We start from the raw sequence: 17,394 nt of genomic DNA, 5'->3' as shown, positions 1-17,394 counted from the left end.
AACTTTATTGCAAGATTTAGAAAAATTAAAATAGTTTCCTTTAGTTTTGCTGAAAAAAGACGTGTTTCTTCCAAAATGGCAAACAGTGTATGACTCAGACTGGTGAGTTAAATTTATTACAAAAACAAAAAAAAAAGCTACAACAGAGGCATTTTGATTTTATTGTTTTTAAATAGAAGTAAACTAAGAAAAACATCTGGATAAAGTTTTGAATGTATTCTTATATTTGAAATCAGAGCATTCTCTTGCCAATAGTTTTTACACAAGAAGCAACAAAATGGATAGATTTAAGTTATCTTCATTTGCTTGTTGAAATGAATCATATACTCTGTTCTATTATAAAATGTCATCTTTTTGTCTTTAAATGAGCACATGTACCAAGTATCATTATATTTTTAAACATTGCATTTTGCATTAGAGATTGGATATGTGAGGTGGCTGCTAAGAACTGTGTAGTGTACCATAAAAATCACTGGACTTCAGTTTCAGAATTTCTGGCACCAATACTTGCTGACATTGTAACCATAGATAAGTCAATTAACAAATGCTGGTTGATTGATCTCTTTGAGTCTAGGCTTTCTCATGCGGACAAAAATAATATTACAGTAAGCTTGTATTTACATAATACTTTAAAGGTGTCTTTGAGACAGTGTGGTATGGTGGAAAGAGCACCTATTAGGAACAGAGAATTTGCCGCAGGGCTGTGAACAAAATGCTCTGTAAACGTCAGAGCATTATAGACAAGGGAATAACTACCATTACTATGTTCTCTTCACAGTTCTATTAACTGCACAATGCAAGGCTCAGAAAGGATAAATGACTTAGGAATTAGAGAGTGTGGTGGAGGGCAAGACATTGGAAAAGGTGCTGAATTTTTTAGTTAACAGATCCCATATTCCCAAGCCCAGCCAATTCCCATCAAGATCCTCCCTTCTGAAAGCATCCCCCCATCTTGCTATTGCCCCCTGCCATTGTACCATAAGTGAGCCTTTCAATATGCCCCAAAACTTAACTGTCCTATGTGTATTTTCTCCCCCAATTAGAATGTAGGCTCCTAAAAAGCACTTAATTCAATGCTTTGTATATAGTAAGCAATTGGGGCAGCTAGGTGATACAGTGGATACAGTGCTGGGCTTGGAGTTAGGAAGGTGTCTCCCTCAGTTCAAATCCAGTCTTAGATAGTAGTTCTGTGACTCTGGGCAAGTCACTTAACCCTGTTTGACTCAGTTTCCTCATGCATAAAATGAGCTGGAAAAAAAAAAAAAGGTAAACTACTTCAGTATCTCTGCCAAGAAAACTCCAAATCAGTTAAGGGTTTGAAAAGCACATACACACACACACACACACACACACACACACACACACACACACACACACACACACATATATATATATATACATACATACATACATATATATATATACATGTTAAACTGTAAGATTTGCAAATCATTTTCCTCACAACATCCCTTCAGAATGTTTGGTTAATTAATTTTACTACACACCAGGCATATAGGTAGTGCAGTGAGTAGAGAGCCAGAGCTTTAATTAGAAAATCTTAGCTCAAGATCTCACTCTAAGACTTACTAGCTGAGTGTCTGAGCAAATCACTTGACCCCCACCTGCCTCAGTTTCCTGACATCTATAAAATGCAGATAAGTATAGCACCTACATGCCAGGGTTGTTCTGAGGGTAAAATGAGGTTAGATTTGTAAATCACTTTACAGGCCTTAAAGTCTTATATCAAGGCCAGCTATCACCATTATCATCATTACCATTTGTTGTCATCATCTCCATAACCATCATCATCCTCATCATCACTGTTTTACAGATGAGGAACTGAACTGAAAACTTAGAGAATTAAGTAACTTGCTCAAAGATAGTAAGTCTTAGAGGCAGAATTTGAACTCACTTTAACTGCAAGTCTATTTCTCTACTATAGTTCAATACAGCAGACATTTATTAATAACCTCATATGTACAAGCATGGTACTGGGAACTGGGGACTCAAAAACAAAAAAATAAAAATAAAAATAAAAAACAGTCCCTGCCCTCAAGAAAACAACAGATACACAGATAAGTATGCATATGACATAAATGAAGCAAGATCAAAGTAATGGGAGGAGGAAACGATTGCCAAGTGGATATAGGGGTATCCGAAAAGGTTGCTCATACATGGAGCTTTGAAGGGAATTAGTGGTTCCATGAGGCAAAGGTGATCAGGGAAAGCATCTTAAGCTTGAGGGGCAGCTTATATAAAGATATGAAAGCTGTAATTTTCTGTACTGAAAATAACAAGTGGGCTACTTTGGAACATAAAGTAAGGGAAGTGAAGTGCTATAAAATCATTCTAGAAAAGGGGCAGCTAGGTGCCACAGTGGATAGAGCACCGGCCCTGGATTCAGGAGGACCTGAGTTCAAATCTGGTCTTAGACACTTAACACTTACTAGCTGTGTGATCCTGGGCAAGTCAATTAACCCCAATTGCCCCACAAAAAAAAACAAAAACAAAAACAAAATCACTCTAGAAAAAGAAAATAGGTCTCTCTCTCTCTCTCTCTCTCTCTCTCTCTCTCTCTCTCTCTCTCTTTGTGCAGGACAGTAAGGGTTAAATGACTCTCCCAGGGTCACACAGCTAGTAAGTGTCAAGTGTCTAAGGTCACATTTGAACTCAGATCTTCCTGAATTCAGGGCTGGTACTTATCTACTGCACCACCTAGCTTCCCCTGATCTATACCCTTAAAGAGGTAAAAGAAAGAGGAAAAAACCCTATATTCAAAAATATTCATAGAAAGTTCTTTTTGCATTGTCAAAGAACTGGAAACTAAGGGGGTGCTCATAAATTATGGAAGGCTGAAAAATCATGATATATGAATATAATAGAATACTATGTTTGGTTCTGAGAAATGATGAAGGGAATGGTTTTAGAGAAATCTAGGGAGACATGTATGAATAGATGCTGAGTGAATTGAACAGAACCAGGAGGACAATTTTTACAATAACAATAGCATTGTAAAGATGAAAAGACAAACAACTTTGCAAAACATGAGAATTCTGCTCAGCACAGAAAATGGTTGGTCATAACCATGATGAATCATAGTAACCCCCCCACAGAGGTGATGGACCAAGAGTGCAAGTTGGGACATATTTTTTTGGACATGAACAATGTAGGGATTTTTTTGTTTGTTTGATCATGTATATATGTTACGGGAAAGGAGGAAAGAGAGAAATTATTTTTATAATTGAAAAAAAAATTTTTAATTTAGGAGTGATTCTGAGGTTGGAAGGTGGAATGGACAGATAGTTGTACCCTCACAGAACCAGAGGAAGTTAGGAAGAATGGGTGCAGGCAAAATTTTTGGGAAGGGGTTCTGTTTTGGATATGTTGGGTTTGAGAAGATTATGGGACATCCAATTGAAGAAAATATAATTTGTCTTCTTGAGCGTAGAGACTGTTTAATTGGTCTTTGTATCTATAGCTCAGTTCTTAGCATGGTGTTTTATATGCAGTAGATATTTGATAAGTATTTGTTGAATGAATGTTTCAAGGAAAGACCTCTCTGTAGTATTTGTGGTAGAATAGTGCAGCAAAGAGTTAACCATTGACTGTGAAAAATCAAAGACCAAGCTATTACATTTCTGGCATTTTTCTAGCATGATAGCTGGAGAGGGATGTGTTTTTCCATAGTCCCCCAGTGTATTTTAAACAGGATGAAGAATTTGTACTTTTATGTACAGATTAAATACCAGAAGAGGTGCTGGCTGCAAAGAGACAGAGTAGTGGTGATTTTCTAATGGAGAACAGAGCAGCAGGATGCAGTGGGCTTTGGTCCCATGATACTGGGTCATGTTTTGAGCGTGAAGTTATAAAATGATGACATGTTTTTGCAAAATGCAGAGAGAACACCATTTGATGAGGTAGCTTTGTGGCCAGTGGGTATTTCCATATATTGGTCATTATTTCATTGGGTACAGTATTACAACAAATGTTTGATTATTAAGAGAATGATTATCTAGTTTCTAGTTGCTTAAATCTTTTATTTTACTTATTTCTTATTCCTACTGCCTGAGAATTGGCCATCTTATTTCTAATTAGCACCTTTACCAGACAGTAGGGAGGAGCAATAAAAGGAGGTGAAATTCAAACCAGTCTGCCTTGCTACTTGGCTAAATCAGTTGTTTAGATTATCTGTGGGTATCAGTTATCCATGATATCCTGTTCCCCATTGCCACACATAATCAAGACCTCCCCCATGTGGACCAGTTAGCTTCACCGTATCCTGTGGCCTTAGACTGTAATTTGAACCCCAGCCAGCCATCTGGAACATGCATGCTCTTGGTCACAAGTGTAAGTGGACTGGAGAGATTGGATGGATCAGGGTACATCCACACCCAACTCCTGGCAAAACAATATAACAATTGTGCCCTGCTGTTGGTGGGTCAGAATATAACTATCAGGCATAAAGAGTATCTTTATTATTAAGACTTTCCAGAATGTACTATAGATGAAAAGTGCTTTCATACCATTAATCAATCAATAGAGTATCCCAGGTGTAAAGTCTTTTACCAAGTATCTGATCAAACAGCATAGCATACACTTACTTTATGACTTCTGTATCTAAACATTTGGGATTTTTACATGTAAAATAAGTATGTTTGCTTCTCATAACTAGTCAGTCAATTGACAAGCATTTTTATTAAGTGCTTACTATGTACAAGGTATAGTTCCATGTCCTGGGAATTACAAGGGCCAAAATAATTCCTATTTTCAAGGAGCTCCCATTCTTTCTTTTTTCTTTTTTTTTTTTTTTAGTGAGGCAATTGGGGTTAAGTGACTTGCCCAGGGTCACACAGCTAGTAAGTGTTAAGTGTCTTAGGCCGGATTTGAACTCAGGTACTCTTGACTCCAGGGCCGGTGCTCTATCCACTGTGCCACCTAGCTGCCCCAGGAGCTCCCATTCTAATGGAATAATAACTTGGAAATGATGATGTATATACAACATATATACAGGTAATTAATCTCTAGGGAGGGCACTAGCAATGGGGAGAGGGGGAACCCTCTTGCAAAAGTTGGGATTTGAGCTGAGTCCTGAAGGAAACCAGGGAAGCCAAGAAGCAGAGGTGAGCACTCCAGGCGTGAATCTGAGAGATGGAGTGTCTAGGTTTGTTGGGATAACAAATAGGCCAGAAAAGCTAGATTAAAGAGTCTCTAGAATATTGAAGAGGAAGAAAATTTAAGATTAGGAAGAAAGGGAGGAGCCAGGTTGTGAATTGGCTTTAAATGCCAAATGGGATGGTTTTATATTTGATCCTTGAAATCATAAGAAGGCATAGGTGTTTATTGAGGGGGAAGGGAGAGGAAGGGCTGGTAATATGGTCAAACCTAAAATTTAGGGGAATCACTTTGGCAGCTGATGGATTAAAATGGAAAGAGACTTGATGTAGAAAGACCAACCAGTCAGCAATAGCTGACAGTAAGTGATAGTGATATTCTCTTTCCATTTCAATCCATCCTCCAGCTAGCTATTATAATAGTCCAGGTGTGAGGTGATAAGAACTAGAGAGGGAAGTGGCTATACAAACAGAGAGGAGAAATACATACCCATGCATACATACACACATATGTATGTATATATGTGTGTGTGTGTGTGTGTGTGTACACACACACAAATATATGGAAGATGACAAGGGAGAAACAGTAAGACTTGACAAGAGATTGGATATGTGGAAGGACTGCAAGTGAGGAGTCAAGGGTGAAACTGATTGTTAGCCTAAGTGCCTGGAAGGATGATGGTGCCCTCAATATAATAGAAAGCTTGGGGAATGAATGGTTTTGAAAGGAAATATAAAGTTCTATTTTATCCATATAATGTTTGAAATGCCTATGGAACATCTGATTCAAAATGTCCAAAAGGCAGTTAGTGATAGAAGAGTGGAGCTCTGGAGAAAGATTAGGGCTGGGTATATACATGCATGTATGCATGCATGCATATATTTATACATATTAATAAATAAGTATATACATATAAATATTTACATGAATATATAAACAAATGTAGTCATGTGTATTAATAAATATATGCATACATATATAAATAGTTACATGAATATATAAATACATCTATTCGTATATGTGAATAGTTGATATAGAGTAGATAATTGAACCCTTACACGCTGATGAGATCATGAAGTGAGATAATATCGAGGGAGAAGAAAAGAGGGCCCATGACAGAGTCTTGGCAGACATTCATGGTTAGTAGGTGTGAAAACCTATAGATGAGAGATTATGGAAAAGAGAATGATAGACAATATCAAAGGCTGCATGAGAAAAGGGCATTAGATATGGCAATTAAGAGATCAATGGAGGTAGTAGTAGTAGTAGTAGTAGTAGTAGTAGTAGTAGTAGTAGTAGTAGTAGTAGTAGAAGTAGTAGTAGACGTAGCAGCAGTAGTAGTAGTAGTAATGGTAATATTTGTAAAGAGCTTAGCATAGTGTTTGGCACATAGGTGCTATATAAATGATAGCTAGTAATAGTGGTGGTAGTGGTAGTGGTAAAAATAAACTGGAAGTTTTGATTTTTTTAGTTATATGTTGAATATGCAAAATGGTATATCAAGTATGAATATATACATGTATATATGTGTATATATAATATGTATGTATATATACACACATATACATATATACACATACACATACATATACATACACACACACACACACACATATATATATATATGATGTGGGCAATTCAGAAGTAGTTTATATTAACATTCTAAATTCTCCAAGTATTTTGTGTGTGTTTATTTCATAGAAATGATTAGAAGAGGAAGAATATGTTTAAAGGTTCTGAGTCTGTGTCTCCCTGATATTATCTAGTTTCATGTCAACACTGTATGAAGTAGCAATTTTTTACAATTTTAACATTCATTTTTATAAGATTTTGAGTTCCAAATTTTTCTCCCTATCTCTCTCCTCCTTTCTCCCTAAGATGGTAAGCAGATTGATATGGGTTTTATGTGTGCTATCATGTAAAACATATTTCCACATTAGTCACGTTGTAAAAGAAGAAACAGAACAAAAGGAAAAAAAGACATGAAAAAACACAAAGAAAATAAAATGCTTCTATCTGCATTCAGACTACATAGTTCTTTTTCTGGATGTAGAGACCATTTTCCATCATGAGTCTTTTGGAGATGTGTTGAATCATTCTATTGCTGAGAAGAGTTGAGTCAATCATAGTTGATCATTGCACAATGTTGCTGAATAACAATCATTTTTAAAATGTTTTGAGAGACTATACTTTAGTGGACAGAGAGCTGACTCTGAAGCAAGGAAAACCTCAGTATAAGTCCTACTTCTTACCTAGACTGGCCATGTAACCCTGGGAAAGGGACTTCACTTTCAGTGCTATAAGACCTGAATCTAAGCAAGCCACTTATGTAAGTCTATAAATGGTAAAAATTATTGACCTGCCTTGGTAAAGGGGGTTTCCTCACCTGGGAGTTGCCTATACCAAGGAAATGAAAGATCTGGTCTCTATTCCCAGCCCCTTAAGGTTACAAAGCACTTTGCCAATATATGAATTCTATTCAACAAATATGTATTGAATACCTCCCTCATGCTTGCTGCTGTGTCTGGGAAAACAAAAATTAATTAATCATGATCAAAGAGTCTACAGTCCATCAGGTTATCTCATGTCATCCTCTCTCTCTCTCTCTCTCTCTCTCTCTCTCTCTCTCTCTCTCTCTCTCTCTCTTTGGTGAGGCAATTGGGGTTAAGTGACTTGCCCAGGGTCACACAGCTAGTAGGTGTCAAGTGTCTGAGGCTGTATATGAACTCAGGTCCTCCTGAATCCAGGGCTGGTGCTTTATCCACTGTGACACCTCATGTCATCCTTATAACAATTCCTTGACTTAGTGAAAGTGTTCTTCACATTTTACAGATTGAGAAACTAAGACTAAGAGTATGTGAGACTTGCCAACAGTGAGGAAGTGGCAGAGCCCAGTGTTTCTAACTTCAAGACTAGGTCTTGCTTTTGTATTTCAAATTTAAATACTTTCCACTAAAACTTGCTGAAATATTCTTGATCAGTGTTTCCCAAAGCCAGTCAGCAAAGATTTTACTACCAAAGAAAGCCTTTTTTCCTTTAACACTTATAAACTTTAAAAACTGCTTCCCAGCTGTGTGACCCTGGGCAAGTCACTTAACCCCAATTGCCTCAAAAAACCAAAACAAAACAAAACTGCTTCCCCTTTACTTCCTGTTCCTCCCACTCCAAACTACTTTCTTTTTCCTGTCCCTTTCTTCTCCCTCCTTGTCCTCCAGTGCTGCCATCCTGCTAAGGCTCTCAGGAAAGAATTTGGGTGATTTATTAGTTTGTGGTCTAGTCTGGATTGGGGAACAAAGATCAATAACATCTTCCTCCTCACACAAACTTGAAGTATTCTTCCACTTGTTCTCTATGTATAATATTCCTTCTAGGAAAAGCCAGCTGCCAGTTACCTTCTCTAGCAAGATAAGGGAATCTGTCTTTACTCTTCCCCAGTTACTTAGAAGATAGATAGCATGGAAAATGAATAAGGCACTAGCCTTGAGGCCAAACCCTGGTTCTGACACTTCCCAGCTATATGATCTTGGGCGAGTTGTTAGACCTCTTTTTGGGTCTCAAATTCCTTATCTGTAGGTAAGGCAATAAACATTTATCTAGCCTTTATTATGTACCAGGCAACAATAAAATAGGAGCCACCCTCAAAGAGTTTACATTCTAATGGGAGAAAACTACCTTCAAAAAGGAACTAAAAGGCAGGGAGAGGATGAAGATACCCACACAGAAGCATAATAGTCAGGTCCAGAAAGTCGGAAGCACATCCAGGAGGGAATAGAGCTTGGCCAGCATAGGCCCTCCCCAAAATAGAGGCCTCTGACATTATTCTCCAATTGGAAAAGGGATCCAGCAGGGTGGAGAGATAATCCAGGGTGAGAAGGTGACAGGGGAAAATGGATGTTGGAGGGTAAGAAGGTCCCAGGCACTGAAAGAGACTTCAGGGCAAGAATAAGTGGAAAATAAAAAGAGATATTCTTAGGCCTCTTCTAGCTCTAAATCAATGATGATTCCCTCTTTTGGGCGGTTGGTCAACATTTCCTACAATTTAAAAATATTAGAAAAAAAAAAGAAGGGACTTTAGAAATCATCTAGTCTAACCTCATTTTACACATGAGGAAACTGAGTATCAAAAAAAGTGAGTGATATCCAAATAACATAGCTAATGCTTTGCTCAAGGCCTCAATATGAGTACCCCACTGGCACCTCAAACTTAAAATGACCAGAACCAGACCTTTTGCCTCAAAATCTCTCCCTTTTCCCAGATTCCCTGTTTTGGTTGATGGTACTGTCATCATCCCATATCACCTTTCTCTTTGATTTTCCCTCTCATTTAACCCCTATAATTCAGTCAGTTTCCAAATCCTGTTGATTTTGCCTCCAGAATATCTCTCATACATGACTTTTCTTTTCCATTCACGTGCCAACATACTCCATCACTTCTTTTTTTTAATTATCGTGTGGTAAAAAAATATGAAAGTTTTTTAACAGTTGGTTAGGATAACTGAAAGATGCCAGTTTTTTTAACTTTCATATTGTTTCACCACAATCGATATCCTTTATTTCTTTATTTCCTTATTAGACTATGTCTCCTTCCCTCCCCTAGCCATTTCAGATAATAAAACATCCAAAAAGAAGAGAACAAAAAGCATTTCAGAAAAAAAATAACCAACATAGTCTGATGAAATGCAATGTTCTATCCCCATAGTTCTCCACTTCTTCTGTGAAGGGAGGTTGAATTGGTCTAGGCATTTTAGAAACTAACCTGGGGGCAGCTAGGTGGTGCAGGGGCAGCTAGGTGGCACAGTGGATAGAGCACCAACCCTGAATTCAGGAGGACCTGAGTTCAAATCCAGCCTCAGACACTTGACACTTACTAGCTGTGTGACCCTGGGCAAGTCACTTAACCCCAATTGCCTCACCCAAAAAAAATGTATACATGATGAAGATATAAAGAAAGATATTAAAGAAACTAACTTGGATTTCTTCATCACCTCTTGCTGAGACTACTCTAATAGTCCATTAACTGGTCCCTTTCATCAGTTTCTGCTCCTCTTTAATTTATCCTTCATACTGCCTGCAAAATAATCTTGCTTAGCATAGTGCCAACCACATAGTAGGTACTTAAGAAATATGAAGTGATTGATTAATGTCCATATTTGACTATTTTAATTTTCCAGCTCAAAGCACCCAATGGCTTTGGGCAAAGCATGCTACAGTAGAATGAATGCAGAATTTGTAATCAAAGGACTTGGGTTCAAATTCTAGTTCTACTATTACCTAGTGACTTTTGGCAAATCACTAGGGAGTGCCAGTCTTTTCTCCCTGTCTGTAAAGTAAGAGAGTTAGACTGTAGGATTCCATGACTGAGACCCTATAACTTTAGTTTCTGATTCTACAGTGACCAGGACATTGAGGGCAAGGGTCATTCTTTAATTTTTTTTTTTTTGGTGAGGCAACTGGGGTTAAGTGACTTGCCCAGGGTCACACAGCTAGTAAGTGTCAAGTGTCTGAGGCCGGATTTGAAATCAGGACCTCCTGAATCCAGGGCCAGTGCTCTATCCACTGTGCCACCTAGCTGCCCCTAAGGGTCATTCTTTAGCTTCACTTTGTTTGTCTCCTATCACCCAGCACCGTGCTCTGTATATAAGAGATGTATAATAAATGTTGATTGGCTTGAATTGGCTAGAAATATATTACCTTGATTCTTTTGGGACTTAATGTAAAATGACATAAATTGGTATTTAAACATTTTTTGTTTTGCTTTGTGCTCTGGTATTCAGGTTGGATTTAACCAACTTTTATTAAGTGCTTATGTTATGTAAGGGACTGTGCTAAGCACTGAAGTTACAGAAAGACAAACAATGATATAGTCCCTGACTTCAAGGAATTATTGGGGGTGGGGAGAAGGCCATACAGTTTGTATAAAGTTGTTTAACATAATATGGAACGTGACAGAGTCAGATGAAAGCTCAAGACAAAATGCTCAAGGAAAACTTTAGGAAGGAGAGAGTGCTTTCATTTGGGATGATCAAGGAAGGCTTCATTGGAGAGGGCAACACTCGAGCTGAACTATGAAAAAAACTAGTGATACAGATAGGTATGGGTACTAGGCTATCATGGGTATAGAGAACTCCAGGATGAAGAAACTGTCCACTAAAACAGGGAAATAAAGATTCTAAAAGGTGGAGATGAGGAGGGGGCTCATTCCCTGCATGGGAGAAACCATGGAGCAAGAAGATAGCATGTTACTTTTGGGAACCATTAGTAGACAGTCAAATTTCCTAGATTGTAGAGTGCGAAAAGGGTAGGTTGGAAGTCATTTGCCAAAGGCCTTAAATGCCAGAGTAAAGAATTTGTGGGGTTTTTCCCCTTTCTTTTTGTTAATTTCATTTTTATTTGTGATATATGATTATATTTTATACATTTATCAAACATAGATATAATATATACACAAATATATGATGTTTATAATGTAAATTTTCTACATTATTACATTTAGATATACCTAGATATATTCTAATGCATATAATGTAGCATTTGAAATCTTTAAATAACTGTTTTATAAATAACATATACATATCAATTCATATAAATATCTATAACAAATTTGTTTAAATGTAATTATTATATAAATAAGACCTAAATAACTCATATATGTGAAACATAGATATTTATGTGTGTGTATATAAATACATATATACCTCCTGAACCTTTCCCAGCATATCCCTCCCCACCTTTTAAAAAAATTTTTTTTCCAGATTAAACATTTTTATTTAGATTTTTCTGTTCCAATCTCTGTCCTTCCTTCCCTTCCTTAACCTAGAGGAAATAGTCACTGAAAAACTTTGGGCAGAGGAGAGGTCAATTACAAGGCTATTTCAACTGTCTAAACAAGAGATGCTGAAGATCTGAACTAAGTTCATGACGTGAATGGAGAGAAGAATGTATGAGAAGTGGAGGCAGAATTAACATGAATTACTGATTTTGGATGGCAGGGGACAAAAGAGAGGGAAGAATCAAAGATGATTCTGAGATTTAAAGACTGGGTGATTGGGGGGATGGCCATGCTGTGTCATAATAAATAGGGAAGCTATGACATGGGACAAAGCAGATGATGAACCCAGCCTAGGGCATGCTAGCTTCAAGGTGCCATTGGAACATTTAGGTACAGATGTCTAGGATGTATTTTGAAAGAGGAGAAATGGAAAAGGAATGCTCCTTTATGCCCCTCTTTGTCACTTGTTCCTAAAATAAAATACTTTTTTTTTAACTTTTAAATGAGCATGCAACTCAGTGTGGGTCAGAGCAGTGTTAGAGATTGTTAAGTGTTGAATCCATTGTTCTCCAAATCAATTTCTTCTTCAGAACCAAGCTTTCTATTTTTTGTCCTGCTAAGTCAACCAATTAACCCTAGTTGGCTTTAAAAGAATGAGCTTCCATCTGTGTCACCTCTTCCCCAGGTGAAGCTACTATTTAAAGGTGCTGTTTTAGGGATAGACAATTTTACTTTGGAACACGTGCTGCATAGTTCATGAATTCTGTGTCCTTGCAGGAATGAGCTTCCCCAAATTTTGATGGAAGCTTTTTCTAGTATCATGAAGTTTTTTCAAGGTCAATTTCATGTGCACATCTGTTAAAATGACTGTTCTACCTTTTGAGAATAAGAACATTTTGTCACGGTAATGAATAGAATTTTTTTAAATTCCTCTATGCCCTCATTTCAGGGGGCTGTACATATTTGGAACTACTTCAGATGTTATCTGTAACTTGACCATTTCTTTGCTTTTATTTTTAATCATTTCCTCTTGTTCTCTCCTTCCCCCTCCCCCGGCTATCTTGGTTTTCCTCTTTATAACCAAGATAAGATGTTTTCAGTTTTCTTAAGAATTCTTTTGGTGAAATATTTCTATTTTGTATTTGTCTTCCTTTTCTAGCCTGTGGAGTATTTTTTTTATGTCTACAAAGTCATCTTTTGTGATCTTATCCAAGGCAAACTTCTAATTTGTCATTTTTTTAATGTCAGCATTGGCCAAAAGACTGTTTGAAATCCATCTGGCTGACAGCAATTAAGGAAGGATCCTCTTCCTTTAGAAAAATAGCCTGTCCTTATCCTAAGGCCATGGGATCTTTAGGATATTGAAGTGGGTAGGCCTCCATAAAAAAGATCCACTAAACCAACCTATTCTATAACTGGTGTTAGCTATGGCTTGTCTTCAGAGTTCCTATCTGACTTCTAATCCTCTCCTGGTTTTACCTTTCATCTCTTCCAGCTTTTCCAGCCAAGTTATCTTTTTTTTAATAGCACACCTACAATTACATTGATTGAGACTGATAGCTGTCTCTGTGTGTGTGTCTCCTTGGATTGGCTGCCTTTATCACTCCTGTCTTCCCTGAATTTAGATCCTCAGTAAATGGCACAGGCTAACAGAATTGGCTTTCCCAGAGTATTCTGCACTCCCACCACTTCTCCAGTTGACCAGTGACTCCCAGTGAATCACAGTTTGCCAGAACTTGGCTAGATTCTCACTCTTATCTGCAATAGTTGTAATTAAGATTAACCCTCTGCTCCCAGTGCCCTATATGCATGCTCAGATTGTTAATATCATTACCTGATTCTTCAGAGAAAAGAGAGAATTCCTGCCTTCTAGGGCCCTATAAAGGACTACAGTCCAGTTACCTTAATACTGTGTACAGTCGGAATCTCTCTGTATGTAGTTCTACATCTATGTCTTTGATTAATTAGATTTTTGTCAGAGAGCAAAACAGAATCATTGTTGGGAGGTTTTTTTGAAAATTATAACTGGGGGCAGCTAGGTGGCACAGTGGATAGAGAACTGGCCCTGGATTCAGGAGGTCCTGATTTCAAATCCGGCCTCAGACACTTGACACTTACTAGCTGTGTGACCCTGGGCAAGTCATTTAACCCCAATTGCCCCACCAAAAACAAAAACAAAATTATAACTGGCTTTTAAAACAAACTGAAAATTTTTACAGTAACAAAGTCTCTTAGCTTAACAATTTGAAAATTAAGTTAATCCTTGAAGAACAAAATTTATTGTGTTTAGGGAGCAGAGTTATAGCTAAACCCGGTCTCTCACTTTTGTTCAATGTAATCAGAGGGCTGAATTCAAATGGGAAAGGTCTATCATCAGCCTTGTTAGTTGTTTATGCATATTTTGTTCTCTTATTCTTTTGATGATCCCAAGCTTCATCCTGCCACCAAAGCCCAATATTTTAGCATCAATATTTCCTGACGGGGCTACATGGCTGCAAATTAGGAGTACCGTGTCCTCTGGAAGAGGTAGTATGGCATAGTGGATAAAGAGCTGTCCTCAGAGCCAGGAAGACCTAGGTCCAAGTACCGCTTTAGATACCATCTGTTTGATCCTGGGCAAGTAATTTGTCTTTCAGTGCTATAGGCAACTCTTTGAGACTCTAAATTGTAGAGAAGGCGCTGATCTCTATTAGTAGAGGGAATTTGCTCATGAGGGTGTTCAAACCTAGTCCTTATCCTGCGTTCTCTGAACAATCAAAATGGCAAGTGTCCTGTTGGGCAACTCAAAGATATGCTTGCAGCAAGAATATTACCAATGATGATTGGCATGCAAAGAAGTGGTGTAAAAATGCATTAACAAATATATGTTTGACTGGAAAAGAAGAGGTTAGAGGCTAACAGATGGACAGCTTGAGTGTTACATGAATATCCATTAAATATTAAAAGACCTCAAGGAGAGCCTCTGGTGCATTGTGTAAAACCCTTCATGAAAAAATTATAGGAGGACATAGACAAGAAGCATACTGGATGATAATGTATGGAATGAATTGAGATTCCCTTGCCAACTAAGCAAGTACTGTATCCATAAGATCATAGACACATTAGAGTAATATTAAAATATGGGATCTCTCCATCAGGAAACCCTCACCTAGAGATTTTCATTGTCATTTCTCACATTTACCATCATGCTATTCCATTTCAAGGCATCTGTAGCACCTTTTTATTGCTCATCAAATCAACTCCACTCCCTATCCCGGCATTTAAAGCTCTCTGCAATATGGTCCCTGCATTTATCCAATTCTATTTCCCACTATTTCTCCACATTAACCCTCCATTGCAATCAAGACAGGATTGCTTTTACCCCAAACCTATCACACTGACAGGGACCTTGGGACCTCTGCTATAAATGCTGCCTTAGGGGAAAGGGAATATATCCAGTCAGAGTATGTGCCCTCAAACTGAACTCTATGGAATAGATTAGAGATTGCTAAGTGGCATAGTGGATAGAACACCTGGGTTCAGGAAGACCTGATATCAAATATGGCTTCAGATACTAACAATGTGATCCTCGGCAAATCGGTTAACCTCTGATTGCCTTAGTTTCCTCATCTGTAAAATGAGGATAATTATAGTGCATACCTCCCAGGGTTGTTGTGAAGATAAACTGAAATAATATTTGCAAAGCACTTTACAAACTTCAATGAGCTATATAAATGCTAGTTGTTGTTGTTGTTTATTATAAGGCAGATTGTCCTTGGTGAATATCATTTTCCAAGTCTCTATGCCAACCATATCTGCAACCCTGTATAGCTACAGCCCATGACTGCCATCCTCTGCAAGGAACACAGACCTAGATGTGACCCTGGGTGTCCAATCGAATCCATCTGGTAAAATGTGGAAAACATTTGTATGAGGATGGGAAAACTCAGACTTGCCAAGATGAAATGTGTGCTTATACAACATATGGGTAGAATCTACTCCCCTTTCTCTCAGTTGCTCAAACAATTCAAATATGTATTCTGGGGCTACAGAATGAGAGGGAACTTTCAAAAACAAAAACAAAAAAACCTATTTCAATCACTCCCTTTTTCTGGCTCTCCTGTTAACATACTCTGCAAGCAGTCTTCACCTCCATGGGGCAGAATTATTTCAGGCATGTCTATAATTATTAAGCCCTGTGCTCCAGCATACTACCCCCATCCCAAACTACACCATTTTGATATTCCACATCAAAGCTGTGAAGCTGCCAATAAATGCTTTCTCTCTCTCATCTCCCTACCTTTGTTCATTTCATTCCACTTCTCTGAGAAGCTCTCTCCTACTTCTCTCTACCTTTCTAATCATCTCCATGCTTAAGGTCCAACTTCCATAAAACCATGAGTGCCACAGCCCATCTTAATCTTTGACTTCTCTGAAACCCTGTGGCACTCACTGTCTTTGCTCTCTCATCTTATTCTCTATTGGCACCTATGTGTCTTCACTTCTCAATTAGATTGTAGTGCTCTCTGAAGACAGAATCCCAAGTAATACTTCCTTTATACATTCCTCATGCATATTATTGAATGTATAAATACATATAGTTTTCACAATGTCATTTTGCTTTTCTGTTAAAGAGATTCTAACTGGTATTAGTTTCTCCCTGCAGAGCCCTCCCTCTGGTTATTTTAATTATAATAATAATGCAGGGGGCATCTAGGTCGTGCAGTGGATAATACACTGGCCCTGGATTCAGGAGGACCTGAGTTCAAATCCAGCCTCAGACACTTGACACTTACTAGCTGTGTGACCCTGGGCAAGTCACTTAACCATCATTGCCCTGCAAAAAAATAAAAATTAAAAAAAAATAATGCAGCATTTGAACTATCCATTTCTGATCCCTGTTGAGTGCTTCCTCTAGCTATTTTAATGACAATTGCAATCAAATACTTGTACTGTCCTTTTCTAGTCTTACTACATGATGGGCCCATCTTTTTTTTTTTTTGTCTTACATGTACATATTACTGAATAAACTCAACTTCTGTTTTAATTGATCTACTGAAGATGTATTATATAGTCAAATTCACCATTGGTGTACTTTGGAGTTACATTATAATGTAGAAAATTACTAAAAATTTCTGCATTATATTCCAAACCCAATACAGTGTCTGCTTCCCCTGGTTCTGCCTATGATTAGTGATTTATAGGGCTTCTGCAACAAAACTTAACTGTCACGTAATTTGAACTGTGGAGCTGCTATGGTGACAAAATATCAAGGTCATGCAGAGATAGTTCATCTTTAGGCAACAAGCCTTGCATCAATCTTAATCATGGTATTTTAAAATGAATGGAAGGGAAACAGAACACAGCACTTCCCTTGATAAAGGTTATGAATCAGTATAGCCATTTGCATTTTACTGTCACAAGTCACAATAATCACAATTAGATTCTCAAGAAGCAGGAAAAGATGCGAGTTATATATGACCCAAAAAAAGCCACATGGGAAGCTGCAACTTTGAATTTGGATATAAATGTCA

The 17,394-nt window shown here is 37.7% G+C and overlaps 1 protein-coding gene across 5 annotated transcripts in view; it reads left to right on the top strand.

Moving 5' to 3' along the window:
- ARNT2 (aryl hydrocarbon receptor nuclear translocator 2) overlaps positions 1 to 17,394 on the top strand; it is a 274,848-nt gene that overhangs the window by 141,989 nt on the left and 115,465 nt on the right. The window lies entirely within an intron of this gene.

The sequence above is a fragment of the Dromiciops gliroides genome, chromosome 2 (assembly GCF_019393635.1).
Source record: "Dromiciops gliroides isolate mDroGli1 chromosome 2, mDroGli1.pri, whole genome shotgun sequence".
NCBI classification, from domain to species: domain Eukaryota; kingdom Metazoa; phylum Chordata; class Mammalia; order Microbiotheria; family Microbiotheriidae; genus Dromiciops; species Dromiciops gliroides.
The sequence above is the reverse complement of the archived record's forward strand: the minus strand, read 5'-3'. Positions and strand labels throughout refer to the sequence as shown.